Source organism: Dermacentor andersoni, chromosome 2 (genome assembly GCF_023375885.2).
Source record: "Dermacentor andersoni chromosome 2, qqDerAnde1_hic_scaffold, whole genome shotgun sequence".
NCBI classification, from domain to species: domain Eukaryota; kingdom Metazoa; phylum Arthropoda; class Arachnida; order Ixodida; family Ixodidae; genus Dermacentor; species Dermacentor andersoni.
Genome location: NC_092815.1, coordinates 71677771 through 71693502, shown reverse-complemented (window position 1 = coordinate 71693502; position 15732 = coordinate 71677771). Strand labels below are relative to the sequence as shown.

Sequence of the window (15732 nt, the reverse complement as noted above, 5' to 3'; positions counted from 1 at the left end):
TCCATCAACAACTTAGAGATTGTCTAGGACAAACGAGTGACCATGATAGAGTTTCGACGTCACGTTTTATTTACTTTTCTGCCATTTGGGCAAGAACACATCAAACTTTACACTGGAACAAACACGCGAGTGAAGTCCGGGTCTGAAAAGATAAGGGAACATAGGAAGTTTTTACATTCTCTAGCCAAATATAGCTTCTTTCGGGTTTAGGACGTTTACCGATGCTACAAAAACCCTCGTCATGGCTGTTAAATTATGTTCAAGTCTTCCTATCGCCGGTTCCGGTCTACTTAGTATTCCTATCACACTCTCAACAACAACGTCGGTGCCGCCTGCATTGATTCTGTGAGAATATTGGCATTTATCTCGCTGACTCTTGCAATCACTTGCAGGTTGGGTGTAGTCGATGTTTCATAAGAGTCGGCGACGTGTTACCCCCTCAACGTTGCAGTCAGCGCTGAGTCGTTGTGTCGTTTTTTAGCCACCGCATATTGACAGCAAAAGTTGGTCGCCTGGGGTGGCGGTCTTAGGAAGACTGAGGCTTAATGCTTGGTCGCGAAAGAGCAACGTCGGATATCATACGTAACCTCGAAGCACAGTCCCACATGCAAAACGCCAAAAGCGTGCCTTGCCTAATTCCCCGACCAAGTTTCTGCCAAATCTCTAACAGAACTCACGTACACGCATGAATCTGAGGAAGATTTGAATCAGTCAGCACTTCCCGAAGATGTTCCTCTGCCATGTCCCATTTTCTCTATCTTTGCTACGATGCAAATCGTGTGTGTTGTGTGCCTGCATGTGCATCTGCACCCATCAACAACTTTCTTCCTGTCTGTGAGAAAACTAGCACACAAACACACATTTATTTACATTTCGGCCGGGGACTGGCCTTTGACAAGAATTTTCTTTGTCAAAATTATTCTTGATAAAGGCGGTTCCCCGAGCGAAACGTCGAAAATATCTCTGTTAGGTTTATTTTTTTTGAGCGTGGATTCTTTCAAATAACTGTAGAATATTTACGGGCGCGTCGGTAAGCAGCGACGCCCAAAGCGCTGCAGCAGCTTTCTTCTGCCCTTCGACTGACACAAGAAGGATGTTTCGAATACCTCATCCATCATCATGAACAACTGTGGAGCTAGCACCGATTGATGTTGCTCTGAAGTACGTATAGGAAGAAATAAGCACATCGAAGGTCGTCACCCTTGTAGACTCCCGTGCTGCCCTTAGCAAGCTGTTGAGAAAGGATGCCAATAGCCCAATTCTACGCAGTATAATAGAGTCCGCCGACAAAATTACTTCTCGTAAGGTGTCCCTCATTGCCCAGTGGATACCTTCGCACGTGGGTATTGTTGGAAATGAAGAGGCTGATCGCCTTGCTTCAAACTTCCACTAACAACGGGAGTGACTGCCTAGAAATGTCTTGTGTGATTGATAATTCCCGTGGGTTAATCCACCAATACCTCCTAAAGCAGCACCCAGACCACCGTATTGCAAACGGCACGTTCCCTCCCCGCGTTCGTGGTCGTGGCTTGCCTTGTTGTGTTAATGTTCGCGAAATTAAGAGTTGGCTCTGTGTTGGTGCGCGAATGCTTGTACCGTCAATGACGTGGGGACGGTCCGTCGTGTACGTCCTGTGGCTCCTGTGAGACACCTGAACACCTTATATTGGAGTGTCTCGCATTCGTCACACAACGTGCACTGCTAATTAAGGGATACGCGGACTGATTAGACTCGAGTGCACGACCCATGAGGATTGCCTGTTTTCGAGAGGGAATGCTGCTCAACGCGACCAGGCCCATACAGCCTTGATAACTTTCGTGCAGAAATCTGATTTGGCCTCCCATTTATAGATATTTTTTTCGTGTTCCTGCTTTCTTTTGTCCGTTTCTCTGTCATTTGTTTATTTCCTATTTTCTTTCCTATCTTCTTCTCCTCTTCTGTTTTCATTCCCTCCTTCCAAAAGTGTAGGCAGGCATTGTGCCCTTTTCGATGGTAGATTTCAGCTTGCTCGCTCCCTATTTCCTTTGTGTGCTTGTATGTTTCCATATATAGTAATAATAATAATAATAGTAATAATAATAATAATAATATTATTATTATTAATATTATTATTATTATTATTATTATTATTATTATTATTATTATTATTATTATTATTATTATTATTATTATTATTAATTATAATACATTTGCCAGGATCTCCTACTTTTTCAACTACAAGTGTGTGTCTATGAATGGCTACTGGTGGCTATATGCTCACCTGGATACTACGACAGTGTGGCAGTATTACACCGTACTATACGATGTAAAGCACCAAGAATGAGCCCACCCATAACCCTAACCTCGGTATTCAGAAATGCAACTTAAGTTAAAGCCCATGGTTGACTGTCGCCTGTCGTGAACGCGCCGAATGAAACGCAGTGAGCGCCTTCGGGACCGTTAACGCCAGGCGTAATTTAAATCAACTCAAGCGTGGGCTTCGACTTAAGTTATATTTCTGAACACGGGGGTTAGGCTTCTGGAAAACGCCAACAAAGGCTTCAGAAGAGCGGTGCTCGCGTAATCACCAACGTATGAAATGTAATGGTCGTGAAACGCATAAAGGATAATACATGAGTGCGGAATAACGCCTGAAACAGTGTGACACGCATCCTCCGGGCCCTTTTATTTCACTGTATTTCATTTTTGTTGTGCCTGTCTGTGCGCATTGTTCCCGCAGCGTTCCCCGAATTATGAACGCATGCCCGCACGCAGAGAATGTGGAATGCACAAGGGGCACCATTGGGGGAACCGTTTCGGCCAACACAACTGTCGCAAGAACCTCCCCTTCCTGCTCTATTCACGCCATTCTGGTTCCGTGCAATCTTTGCGATCGTATCTGCGAACAGAAGCCGTAGAAACGAAATCTGAAAGGACACAGCAGTTTATTTTGATGGTAAGAAAGCTCTCGCACGTCTAGGGTGATAAGAAAATCTTTTTGCGTATACGTTGCATCTCTAGCTTTCGTCGCTGTGTGCTGATCAGTTCCATTGTTGAGTATTATATTTCTAGAGGAGCAAAACTGAAATCTGTTTTGTTTTCTTCCGAGAAACACAAACACAAAGTTGAACAGGTGCACATTCCCGCCGCCGCGCCCGAAATTAAGCAAGAATCAGTCTATCAAATGGCGGCAGTTACGGACTAGATCCTATCCGAGTCCAACTATCATGCACCTAATACACCCCATATTTATACATGACTGACAAGTGCAGACATTGCGACTCTAGAACCACCCTGGAGCATAACCCATGGGAATGTACGGCTGTAATGCAGGATAACGGTGATGCCTCAAACAGCGACAGCCTCCGCGCGCGCTGGAAGTCTGCGTTGCTCAGCTCGAACCTGCAGCACCAACTCTGGGCCGTCCAGCGAGCCGAGGAAGCCGCTAAGGGGCAACAACCCTTGCCCGAAACCTAGGCGGGATCCAGACCCATCCCACCAATTTGCAGGGCACTCAATAAAGTTATTTGAGTGAATGAATGAACACAAACCTAAAATTTTGACGCATGTGGGCAAGTAACATGCAAAAGGGACAGCGCGCAATGTTACTTACGGTTGTGGTGTGTGCTATATAGCCCCAATGTTTCCGTCTTCTTTTTTTAAGGCAAGGTCTTCTTTGTTGACTTCAGATCCATCTGCGGTTCATGGAATCTGGGTATCTGGTCACTTTCGTCTCGTAAATTAGACGATTTGCAGCCTGATAGTGCACGTTGCTATCAGGCTTGCACGTTGCTTTCGTTCCAAGCTAATGAAGCTTGGAACGAAAAAGACGCTTAATGTTACCATTTAAATCTATGTACAGAGCAGTCATAATGCGTAAATAGAGATTAAAGGCCGAAATAAAACCGGACATGTACAACATACTAAAAAAAGCATCTAAGATTAGATACTAAACCTCTCCTCCGCGCAGGGTAAGTAACCGGACGTCTGTCTTGTTAATCTCTCTGCCCTTTCTTGTCTTTTCTCTCTTGTTTCGCTTAATGAGCTTCGTCATAGAGTCAGAAATTTTTCCCTTATGAAAGGGAGTGTTGTGTTGCAAAATCAAGAGAAAGACTTAGATATGACGTGGTAGCCGCCCGTACAAAAAAAATTATTGAGAAGGCATTGAAATATTGTTGGTCAATGTTGAGTTTTTTATTGAGGAATTATTGAGAGTATGTTGGAGAATTGTTGGGCTGAGTGTTGAGCACTCTTGAATATTGGCCACTGAAATCGAATTGAAACACCATTGGGTACCTCAATGTTGAATAATTGTTAAGTTACCATTGAAAGTCCATTGTGCTTAGACGGCCTGTTGTGTTCGTTTTGTTGAATGGTTGTTGAGTTACCATTGATTCTGCGTTGAACGAACGTTGTGGTAGTTCTGTTGACCTGTTGTTGAGTTATTATTGCCACAGCATTGAAAAGCATATCGTGGCACAGTTGAGATGGCATTGAGATTTCAGAAGTCGCCATTGAAATATGATTGACGTTTCGTTGGGCTAGTGTATTTTTATTCATATATTGAAATTGCTTCGCTGTTCACACTTGCATGCCCCGGTGCCTGCTCATAACTTTCTTAAACACAAACAAAATCAAAGGAGAGACTGATCAACTTGAAGTACCTTTATTTACACTAAAGATGCGTGCACGTGAAACATCATTACAGTACATAAGGCACCACTACATCGAACCTGGAGACACAGGCTAGTACCTACAGCACTCTAGCAGTGTAAATGCATCTGAAAAAACCTATACATATGAATCCAATAAAAACGATCATTGTGCTCTTCACTTTCGACTTAAGTTTATGACTAGAAGGCAAAGCGACTCAAAAGGCAGGGCTTAAGCATACCCTTGTAACAACCAACTTTGAACACATGAACACTTGGAGCTGCTTGCATGTGAATACACAAAAGACATCTGAATATGTTACATTAAAATGTTGCGCACACTAACACATCACAGGAAGAGCTACGGCTGACTTTGAGAAGGCAAAATAACCAACTTGAAACAAATGACTTCACGTAAATATATACAACCTTTAGCACACGTCTTTCACCGCGATTAAAATTTAATGAAGTACCAAAGTAGACTTGCCTGAGCTTTGTCTTCGAGATATATATATATTCATGTTGCCCAATTATTTTATAAAATAACATCACTCAACTTAGCTATTATTTGACGAGACATCATTTAGAAAGTTGTCGGGCATGATGACCACCTGAATCGTGTTTCTGACAAGCCAGGATTGCTATCTTCAGAAATAAACTTGTAAAGCTTTTGTGTAATGAAAGCAGCTTATCTCCCTGGCACAAGTCAAGAACAAACAGTACACCTTTTGATTATGTTAATTTGGGGTACAGAGGAGTTCGTTAGTGGCATTTCCTCAATTTAGTGAGCTCATTTTCAGGTAATCTTTCTGGACTTGCACAAAGCTAATTAAAGCACTTTTTGGGGCCTTTTTCCCTATACCCAGCAACTAAGTGGTACCTCAGTCAATAAAGAGATAAGGAAAGGCTAATACCTTGAACGATAAGAGAAAAAATAATTATTTAGCACAGAAAATTGGTAGTAACACATGGCTAACACAATTCCAAACAGCCAAATAAATCGTCACCTGCACTTTCAGTATCAAGCACCCCGGAAATAGTCATACAGTAAGAGAAAAGGTTCCAATGACTCGACAGTCCGATTGCTGAGACAGTGAAAAACGCAAATAAATGCATATACGAAACACCAATTACCTCAATTTCGCAGATAAAATAGCACCAGAATTTTGCTGCATAAAATACATAAAGGTTGCATAAAAATTGGGACAAAGCAGTAACTGAAAGACAGAGGGAGCTACAGCGCACCCATGTTGAAAAAATTACAAGGAAAATGATATATATGCATATTTAAGCTTACAATTTTCGCTCCAACATATAGAAAAAGAACGCATGCACTTAGAGCATAAAAAGTTCATGTGCCTGGAGAATGCAGCGAAGTACAAAGAAGCGTCATGAGAACCGAAAAGTAGATCTTACTACGAATGCTTGCAACCTACAATCAGGCATGTGCCATGTCATGCCTTGAATAGATGAAATTCATAAATCTTACACACAAAGGAAGTTACCATCACTCTTATTGGCTCCCTCAGGGGACTCCTTGAAATTGAACTAGAAAAATGTACTCAGTGTCAAAAACAGAGAGAAGATAAGACCCTATAGCGTTCTTCCTGAAATAAACAGCGCAAATAACTTCATGTATCAATTCTATGGACACTTCGCCAATTCAGTGTACATTTATATTTCACAACCACCCAAACAGAGTCGAGAAGGATGAATTAAGGTAGAAACACACATGAGCGCTGACTCAAGTAGAAGTTTATTCGTGAAGACGAAGATCTTAAACACACTGGCCAACTTCGCAAAGAAAAAGCCATGGATGCGCAGCATACACAGCCCGGCACAACAAAAAAGGACCGAAATACGTCCTGTATAATAAACATGTGCTGAAACATTAAACATGAAACATGATAACTGAAAGGTTTCTCCTGTAAGCGATAGTAACGAGAAGTACTGTAGCAACTCTTTCCCACTAAGGGTCACAGAAATCTTGCTTATGAATATTTCTTCGTGATCAATAAATAATGCTTCCACAAGTCCTTTTGTGTTCTGGTCTTTGTGATGAAACAATCGTTCTTTCTGCTCTATACCGCAACACCAGAGGAGTTCCAGAAGCAATATTTATTGATCACAAACGAAACAATTGCATAACCAAGTTATCTGTTGCCCTTAGTGGGAAAAAGTTGTTCTCAAAAGAGTATTTACTGTTGGGTAGTATCACTTATCGGACAAATCTTTCGCTTTTTCAATAGATTTGACCGATAGTTCTCGTTTTTCACGCACGTTTATTCTACATGACATGGCTTTTTCATATTTTTTTCTTGTCGCACGTGGCTGTTTCTGCCACGCACGCATGGATTTTTACCTTTGCCAAGTTGACCAGTGTGTTTAATACCTTTGTCATCAAAAGCAAACATTTAGTAGAGCTTGCGCTCGTGTGTGCTCCTACCTATTTCGTCGTCCGCCTCTGTTCGTGCTGCTGTTTACAGTACCCACGTATCACTTGCTTAGGCTGGTAAACATTCTCACAAACAAAAGTAAATGCCTCCCCTCAAAAGGTAGCCCATCCTTTACTACTAAACGCCAGAGCAAATAGAAAGTAAGCCTTCACAGCGTCCATGCGGCAGCTAGTACACCACATGAGCAACACAAAAAATAGTTGAAAATCCCACTTGATGGAGAGTGGCAAGAGAGATGCGAGCTTGCTGGTGAATCAGCCACATATCAACGGGTGTCTCTTGCACGACGCCAAGGTGCTTTTGGCGTAGAACACTTTAGCATCTGGGAATTTACTGCATACGTAACCTGTGAGAAGGGAATGTGGACAGAAAATGAGATTGCGCGGATTAAGAATCTGCCACACACTGCACGTAACTACGCACGAAATAGAAGTACACATTTTACTGGCAAGTAAAAATTTGCGACTCTTTACGAGTGCCGTCGAGAAAAGGAAGGAATGGGTTGCTACGGTAAATGTTAGCTAAAACACGCACAGCGATGTTTCACAGTGGGGAAAATATTCCCGTCTCTCTCGCAGAACCAAAGACCACGCGACAGTGCATAGCCCATACCAAACAGATATCGAATCTTTGGGTAGAAGTCCAGTAGAAGGAATGACCTAAACATACGCCGAGAGCGATGCGAGCGTGAGCGTGCCTGTACGAGTGAGAACATGTACCGCTTCTTTGAAGCTAGCCGCTCCGGCGTGGCTCCGATCATCCCGCGCGATTTGTGTGCAGAACGTCGCGTACACGCGCTTGCATTGCGCGGTAGCGTCCACGCAGTGAGCTAGCTTCATGCACGCGTAATTCTTCACCGCGCAAACGGTGCTCGAGTGCGACGCTTAGCTCGAGGCGACAACGCGCCGATTGGCGCTCCTTTCGCTTCTGGAAACAACGCATATTCGGATCGGTCCAACTCAAAGAGGCAGCAGAGAACGGTGGCATGTTTCGGTTATCGCTTATTAAAATTGTACAGTACGCCTTCAACGGCAAACCGCCGCGCTAGATAAAGATGCTTACTGCGGTAGTTTTGGCGGTGATAGACGATAAGGTGAGCCCGTCGGCGGCTGTGTTCTTTGACCACGTCACCACACCTCTGTTCATTTGCGCTATGTATCCGTGTAGTCACCGCGCGGAAGCTGTGACTAATCGGTTGACCGTTCTCCGCAAATCCCAGAGAGGCGAAATATATTTCGCGGTGCGCCGGCCGCATCATTAGCCGCAACCTAAATCGAGGCGCGCTTAACCGCTACGGCACAAAAGGTGATCACACTAACCGTATGGTATACGATGAGCCACTACGGAAAAAAAAATAATTCTGATGTTTCACGTGCCAAACCAACGATCTGATTATGAGGCACGTCGTAGTTCGGGACTCCGTATTAATTTTGACTTCCTCGAAATTTTTACGTGCATACAATGCACAATGCACGAGCGTTTTTGCATTCTGCTCCTTTGGAATGCGGCCGCTGCAGGGATCGTATCCACGACCTCGAGCCCCAAATTGCCACGGAGGCCGCCATAGTTACGAAATGCGTAAGCGTGAAGTGCAACACTGCCTTCCGGTACGAGTGTGGTACAAGCGTAGCACAGCTGCACACCTGCTGCACGATTATTTGTCGCGGTTCTCCTAAACTCGTAGTGCCTGCCTAAATACCTTGAAAGGCAGCGCGCCTCTCACGTATCGGAACGCGATAACAAGCGCTTAGACGGCATACGTGAGCCCCCATGAGAAATGACGTGGCCACTGTACAAAATTATCACTGCGCAGAGAAGCCGATCCTTATGTTCCAATTGTGTTCTCTCATACAAATGAAGGAAACGTTATTAGACAGGAACAAATGAAGCAATGCAATTTTACGCACATGGGGCGCCGCTGCCTCTTCGCCTACCATTGTTTCAAACGAAGTGACGGCGGCAGCGAGAGTTAGTATCGCGCGCATTTGCTCCGGGGCATGCGGTTTGCTTCAAGAAAGTGAACGGTGTGCTTAACATGTCACGCTCGTCAATGTCAAAATAGAAAAGAAGGCTACGTGCCCAAGAAAACGAGATTACTTACCTATCTTCAGAAGTGCGGCTGCGACTGTTTCGGGGTGCCTTCTCTCCAACAGGCATCATGGCCTCTGCCGCGCAACTGATCAAAACCGTCAGGCTCGCACATCAGTAGAAGACTAGTTGTTGGGTGAGCCAACCACTTCACCGGATAAACGTCCCACTTATCGTCGTTAAAGCATTTCACTGAAATGTGCGTCATGATGTCCAAAAAGAAAATACTTTCATCAAGAAGCACGCGGCGTGAACCACCGCACAACTGCAACCGAATAACTGAGTCCGAAAGCCGTTCACAGCTTCACGCGGCTTCACTATCGTATTCAGTTATAAAAACCTTTAAAACACAAGATAACGGCACTTAAGAACCACTAATTATTTAGCAATAATTTTTCATCAACGAACCTTTATAAATTTTTAAGAACTACCAAATTTATAGCGTAAACAATAAATACTACGACCAAAAAATGCGACTACGAAACTAGCGGTAACCATGTGTACTGTTGCAAAAGTGTGCGCAAAACGAAGCTCGTTTGCGCCCGTTTGCGTGCACACATACACACCCGAACGCTACCTTAACGTTTGTCGCGTCACCTAGAAATAAAAATTACTACTATTTTTGCTAATTTTACAAAAATAAAGCTGCCAAAATAGTTTGTAGCGCCTTTGCAGATGACGAGGTGACAAGTAAGGTGCAATAAAAGTCCGTTACCTGTATTTCTTTCATTTCCCTTTGGTGTTGACTGAACTGACGAGACCTGCAGGCTTGGAACATGACTGGACGACAGTTCGGCGAGGCTCAAATAAATCGCGTGCTTTTTTCAAGGCGAGAAACGGGAGCAGCCGCAGATACAGCGATTAGCTGTGATACTGTTGCGGCTGTTGCTGAATCTGAAGCTCTTTGAAGTCAATGGTTATAGCGGCTGCGCGCTGCGATCTCAAAGCACGTTCATTCTCTAGTACCACGGACATTGGACAAAAAACTATATTTGCTTTACGGACAGAGGGTACGTCGCAGGAAATTCGAAGACCACAGCCGTGTATGTTTGTAGCGTGTGCGCGCTTGCATCCTACGGTTCCCACAGTGCGTCCGATGCTCGAAGGTAGCGTCGTCGCCTGTCGGCACCTGTCTTACCACCGGCCGCGCTGCCGCCGTGTCTACTTTTGGGGAACACCACATGCGCGTAGTCACCGTGTTGGCAAGTGAATTTCGCATTCTTCTGCTCCCCGAAACGTGCTCATTTCGGATCGTACCAATGGTTATGTCATCTAGTGTATGTTAAAACGACGATGGCATTTGTACACCGGCGAAGAAATAAATCGTTATGAACTTGGGCGGTCATGAATCTAGTCTAACGTTGCAGTTTTTACGTAGCGAAAATGGCTACGAAAGTGGGGCGGTCCCGGAGATAGGCGCTTCAAAGCGCCAGCTGTAGCGACAGCACCAGGAAGTGGCACGCGGCGCACACGCCAAGCATTTCAGAGCTTACTGGCTTTCGAATGAGAGGAGTATGCCCGCGCTCGTGGCCTATTGGTTAGAGTACCGGGCTCGACGGCCGACGTTCGATTCCACCCCATCGGTCACACATAATTTTCTATTAATGAAAGCGAGGCGAAAGAAGAACCTACCTGCCGCAAAGTGAGAGGAATGAGGTTGGAACGCATCGCAAAACATGTTTGGAATGTCTTCATATGCGAGTCCTAATTATTGTATACTGGACTCAACTGCTACACAACAAAACAACAACTAGAAAAATCAACACAAATTACCCAATAAATTGTTTATTGAGAACACTCAACGGTAATATTGTTGTGCAAGGGTTGAGTGAACTCAATTGTTCTTGAAAATTTGTTGAAGTCCGTTGTTTCAACAATTCCCCAACAATATATCAATGGTTAATCAACACTCATTTTTGTACGGGCGGGCAGCCAAAAGGTAATTAAGCTATTAGGCCTTGGAAAACAAGGAACTTCGACGTTCGTTTTAATCTTGCCAAATTCATGTAATGCTCTAGGCCTTTTCACTTTTCGCTTTGAAATGTACAGTGAAGGTGGACCACGTGATATAAAGTAAAATATGACGTCGCCCTAGTCACCGCCCATCACCGTTAATCACAAAAGTAATCTTAATGTCATCTGCCTACGTGTTGCTTCTGGACTTAAGAATCGACATATCTGCGAAACACTCTCGCTGTGTCCGCTTTTGAGCCTCGAAGTCCGTACTCACGTCTCGTGTGATGTTCAGAGAACAGTTGGCGTACGAGGTACAGCTTAAAAAGTTGACTTCTTTTCGCTACGCCCTCGCGAAGGCCCCTCATGGATTTGTTAGTTGCGAGCTAAGGCTTCTATATAAAAGGCAAGACGGAAGCCGAAACATCTTGCCGTTTAATGTTTTATTTCGTCGGTGTACGTCTTTCTTTTGTCATGGTTTCTTTAAGGAGAGGTTGGTGCCTATGTGTGGCGCCGGCTATTCCTCTTCTCTTACGTGATAGTTATCGTCGGAAAGTTATCAATCACCAAATTGGTCAAATAAACACATGAACGAACATTCACGCACGAAATCTCAGTACTGCAATAGAAATAAATGTCCGCGCAATAGAAGTGTTCACATAGCATAAATACTCACGAAACTGACATGTTCACACGCAACACACGAGTTCACACAGCATAAATGTTCACAAAACCAAGATGTTCACGCTGAAAATGTTGGGCACATGAATGCCGCACTCTAAATGCAACAAATACAAATGATGCATGAACACGAAGACACAATGAGCATGTAATTTAGGGTGCCTGTTAATAATAACAATGCGAGCAATACTATTGGATGACTTAAAATTTTTGTGGTATTTTTGATACCTCCAAACATTGCCCTAAGGCGCGCGCATCGATGGTTTGAGGTTTTTCTGTTAGCCATTGACCTAAAATTTTTCCTAAACATAGTGGCCGTCTATCCAAGCCATGTAATTTTTCGAGAGGTTCTTGCGGGGAACACCGTGATTTTTACAGTATAGAATAAGGTACTCTATGTCTTCTTCAGCCTCTTCACATGAGCATGTAGCACTGTTAGTTTTTCTTATCATACACAGGAAGCTTTTAGCATAGGCAGTGCCTAGTCAAAGCCTATGAAACGTTGTTTCAACAAAGTGACTAACTTTAAACGGAATATATTGAACTCTATTCTAGGATGTATATTATATAATGTAGAGTTCTGCGCATCATTTATGAACCAAGTTTCCTTGGACAATCTACCGCATAGTTTGTTCAATAGACATCGCGCATCACTCGCCACTAGAGGCAGTAGTGATAATTCATTCTCGTGATGTGCTGCACGTGTCATGTGATCAGCTGTTACATTTCCTATAATTTCCCAGTGACTTCAATGACTGTGACATCAGTGGCTGATGTAATGTTTTGAAATATCACTGGTTCCATCGACAATACGGCCTTGAGCTCCGGGAGGCTAATGGTCTGTGGAATCTTGGCAAGTATGGCTTTTAAAGCACAGAACAACATTGGTATGACAAGTTCAGCAATAGACGCAGAGGAGTTCGTCTGTTTCGTTACACTTACTGCTTGCGGTGTGCTCGTATTCTGTCGTATGTTAGCCATGCGGTTGCTCTTCTGACGAGATCGCGCCTGAACTTCTTGTCGAGCTTGATGTTGGCTTGGTGATGTCCCAAAACTTTGCCCTCGGTGTTGTGGTCCCCTTGCGACTTTTGCACATTGCATAGAGGTGTTCTGATGCTTAGGTACTTGTGGTCGAGGTGATTGCGCTGGGTTCATCGTATTCATGTTTGGTTCCGGTGCACCACGCTGTTGTGTGCGACCATAGATAATGTCGTTTTGGTGTAAAATAGAGGCCGCTTTGTTCTGCGGGCATCCAGAAAATGATGCAATGTGCAGCCCATAGCAATTTGCGCATTTAGGTTGTCTTATAGATTTGCAGTCTTTGTGATGGTGGTCTTCTGCACATATTTTGCAGCGCCTTGTTCCTAGGCAGTTTTTTCGCTAAGTGACCAGATCTCTGGCAGTTGTAGCAGCGTCTGGCTGGCCCCGGATATTCCTCGACTGGATGGCTTAGTGAAGCCAAAATGCACTCGCGCTGGGATTGGTTGGTCATAGCGAAATTGCGAAGTCACTCTTCTTACAGGGTGCGATTCCGCGGGGCCATCTTCTGGACGTATGTAACAGGTCTGGTGTCAAGCTAACGTCACTCCTGCCTCCCTTAAATATTCTGTTCATTCTAGAGCTACGTTTCTGATTTTGCCAACATTGCGTATGCATGACTCCGGAATAAATGGCTTCGCTAGTAAGCCAGCCACGTGTACACATCACAACACCTTCTTGGCTTAGGTGACTGAACTCACAGTGACTGAGACACTTCCGTCTTTGTTCACTCGAAAAACACCTACGTTCTGTTTGGCTAGCGCAATGATTTCTGAGGCTACAACATTTGCGTTCACTTTCCAAAACGTTTCCATCTCTTCAATTGGTCGGAATACCACAGGAATTCCCTCGAACCTTCTTTTTTTATGTCACAAGAGTGAAAGAATCTGCCTCACTCAATGTCTTCTTTTTCGCTGAGTGAGCAGGTCGATGTTTTCTCATTCATGTGGTCAATCTGATCTTGCCCTCTCACCTTTTTCGCACAGCTTGCTTCGTCCGACAAGCTCTCAGCTTTCCTCGTCGCTTCCAGGACGAGTGTTGGTGGTCGAATGATGTAGGAGACCCTGGTGTCCCCAGGCTGGCTTGCATGCTCGTCGGTTCGGAAGCCGTGCTGCGGTAATGGCGGCCCTCACCATGCGTCCACATCCCCGTTGCTGCCTTGCCCCTCCGCCACGGTGTCAGTTGAACGACAGTGCTTGGTGCCGTCGCACCGCTCACCGGTATCAGTGATCGCTGCTGATGTTGTCCTCAAAACCGTAAAAGATGTCCACGATAGCCGCTCTTGTGACTGATTAGCCTCGGCAGCTACACTTCTTCCTCTTTGTCATGTTTCATCCCGACCAAACGGGCTCCCGTTGAACTATCGTTTAAGGCATCTATTGTTCACCCGCTGTTGATCAATACAAGTCTCCACCATCATGTGATCCCCTCGTCTAGTTGTCATGCTGCGGAAGAATTGATTGATTGATTGATTGATTGATTGATTGATTGATTGATTGATTGATTGATTGATTGATTGATTGATTGATTGATTGATTGATTGATTGATTGATTGATTTAGTGCATCGCTTCTTAATAAACTTCCTTCTTTCTATGCTACCCGTCATTCCAAAGCAACGTTCTAATTACGTCAACACTTTATATCACAGGCTTCAAAGATAACAGCCCTCAACAGACAGCGCTCATAGAGAACAGATCTCACAACAGAGCTCGCAGTTCAATCGGCACCCAAAAGGTTTGCTATGCTAATTCTCATTTCGGCTACTGTTGACGTACGCCATAACTGCGCCTGGTACGCCATGGGAGTCAACGAAGAGCGTCATAAAGAATGTTTGATTTTCTTTGAAGTCCACCTATACCAGATTAACACCCCTGTCACACGGACGCGGCTAAAGTTCTTTTAACTCCCTTCCACCAAGGACGTCTTTATCTCGAGGGAGATGCGCGCCGTGTCGCACGGCAGTCCTTTAGCAAAGGAAGTTTAAGGAAGTTCCTAGCGAAAGGAGATGGAAGATCTCCCTTGCAGACTGAAGGGAGTACTCTTGTTCCCAGCGTGCTTGAATTTCGAGTCAGGAAATCACCCTAATTTTTATGAATTTCACTTTTACCAGCAATTATAACTGTTTTTATTGCATATAATATAGTATTTGAGCACTGACAAAGGTATTTGAGTTGAGCAGCTACATTCGACTCTCGAACCGGGCGTTCTCGGAATGGCTGCTGCGTTTGCCCTAACTGCGCCATTTTTTGTTGTTTTGGTCAACGCGATCGCACGACTCGCGCATGCTTGAATGAGTGATTCATGTCTTTCCCAAGCCTTTTTAGCAATATATAACGTGTTTCTTTCATAACTGCGTACGAGGTGAGCAGCGCCTAATGGGCCCCCAGCGGCAGCTTTCAAAAGCTCGCTTATAGGCCATGTGACACGCAGCTAGCTCCTTTGAGGTGAAACTCCCTTGCGGTCCTTTAAGGGAAGGAAGTTTGAAGGAGATATGAGTTGTCCGTGTGACACGGGTACAATTCCGCCACGTGCTACGCTTCATAGAAGGCTGCGTGATTCTGCTGTTCTTAAACAACCTTATTCTTGTTGCTATTCATTGTAAGGCCAACCATGACCCAGCCTACTTTATGCCATTTTACATTGTTAGCACGACGATGGCACATCGCACAAGCATATGCAAATCTAAAAGCAGGGAAAGAAGACTGCTCACGTAAGAAACCCTCTCGTCAAAAAGCCACCTCAGCCTAGCAACAACCTTCGGCTGCTTCTTATAACAGCGACGCTGGTTTTCTCTTTTCTTTTTCTTTTTTTTCTACTATGTCCCGTCCTATTATTTCAGACAAATCCCACATTTTCCAGAAAATAGGCCATGCTGCGAAGCACG

The 15732-nt window shown here is 44.4% G+C and overlaps 1 protein-coding gene and 1 long non-coding RNA gene across 2 annotated transcripts in view; both read right to left on the bottom strand.

Annotated features, from left to right (window-relative positions):
• Positions 1–15732, bottom strand: part of Trpm (transient receptor potential cation channel, subfamily M) — a 271033-nt gene that overhangs the window by 149478 nt on the left and 105823 nt on the right. The window lies entirely within an intron of this gene.
• On the bottom strand, positions 4630–9453 carry LOC129387653 (uncharacterized). The gene is made up of 2 exons (XR_008614844.1): positions 9189–9453; positions 4630–7433 (listed from the first exon to the last, which is right to left on the bottom strand). It is a non-coding gene; the product is annotated as an uncharacterized lncRNA (long non-coding RNA).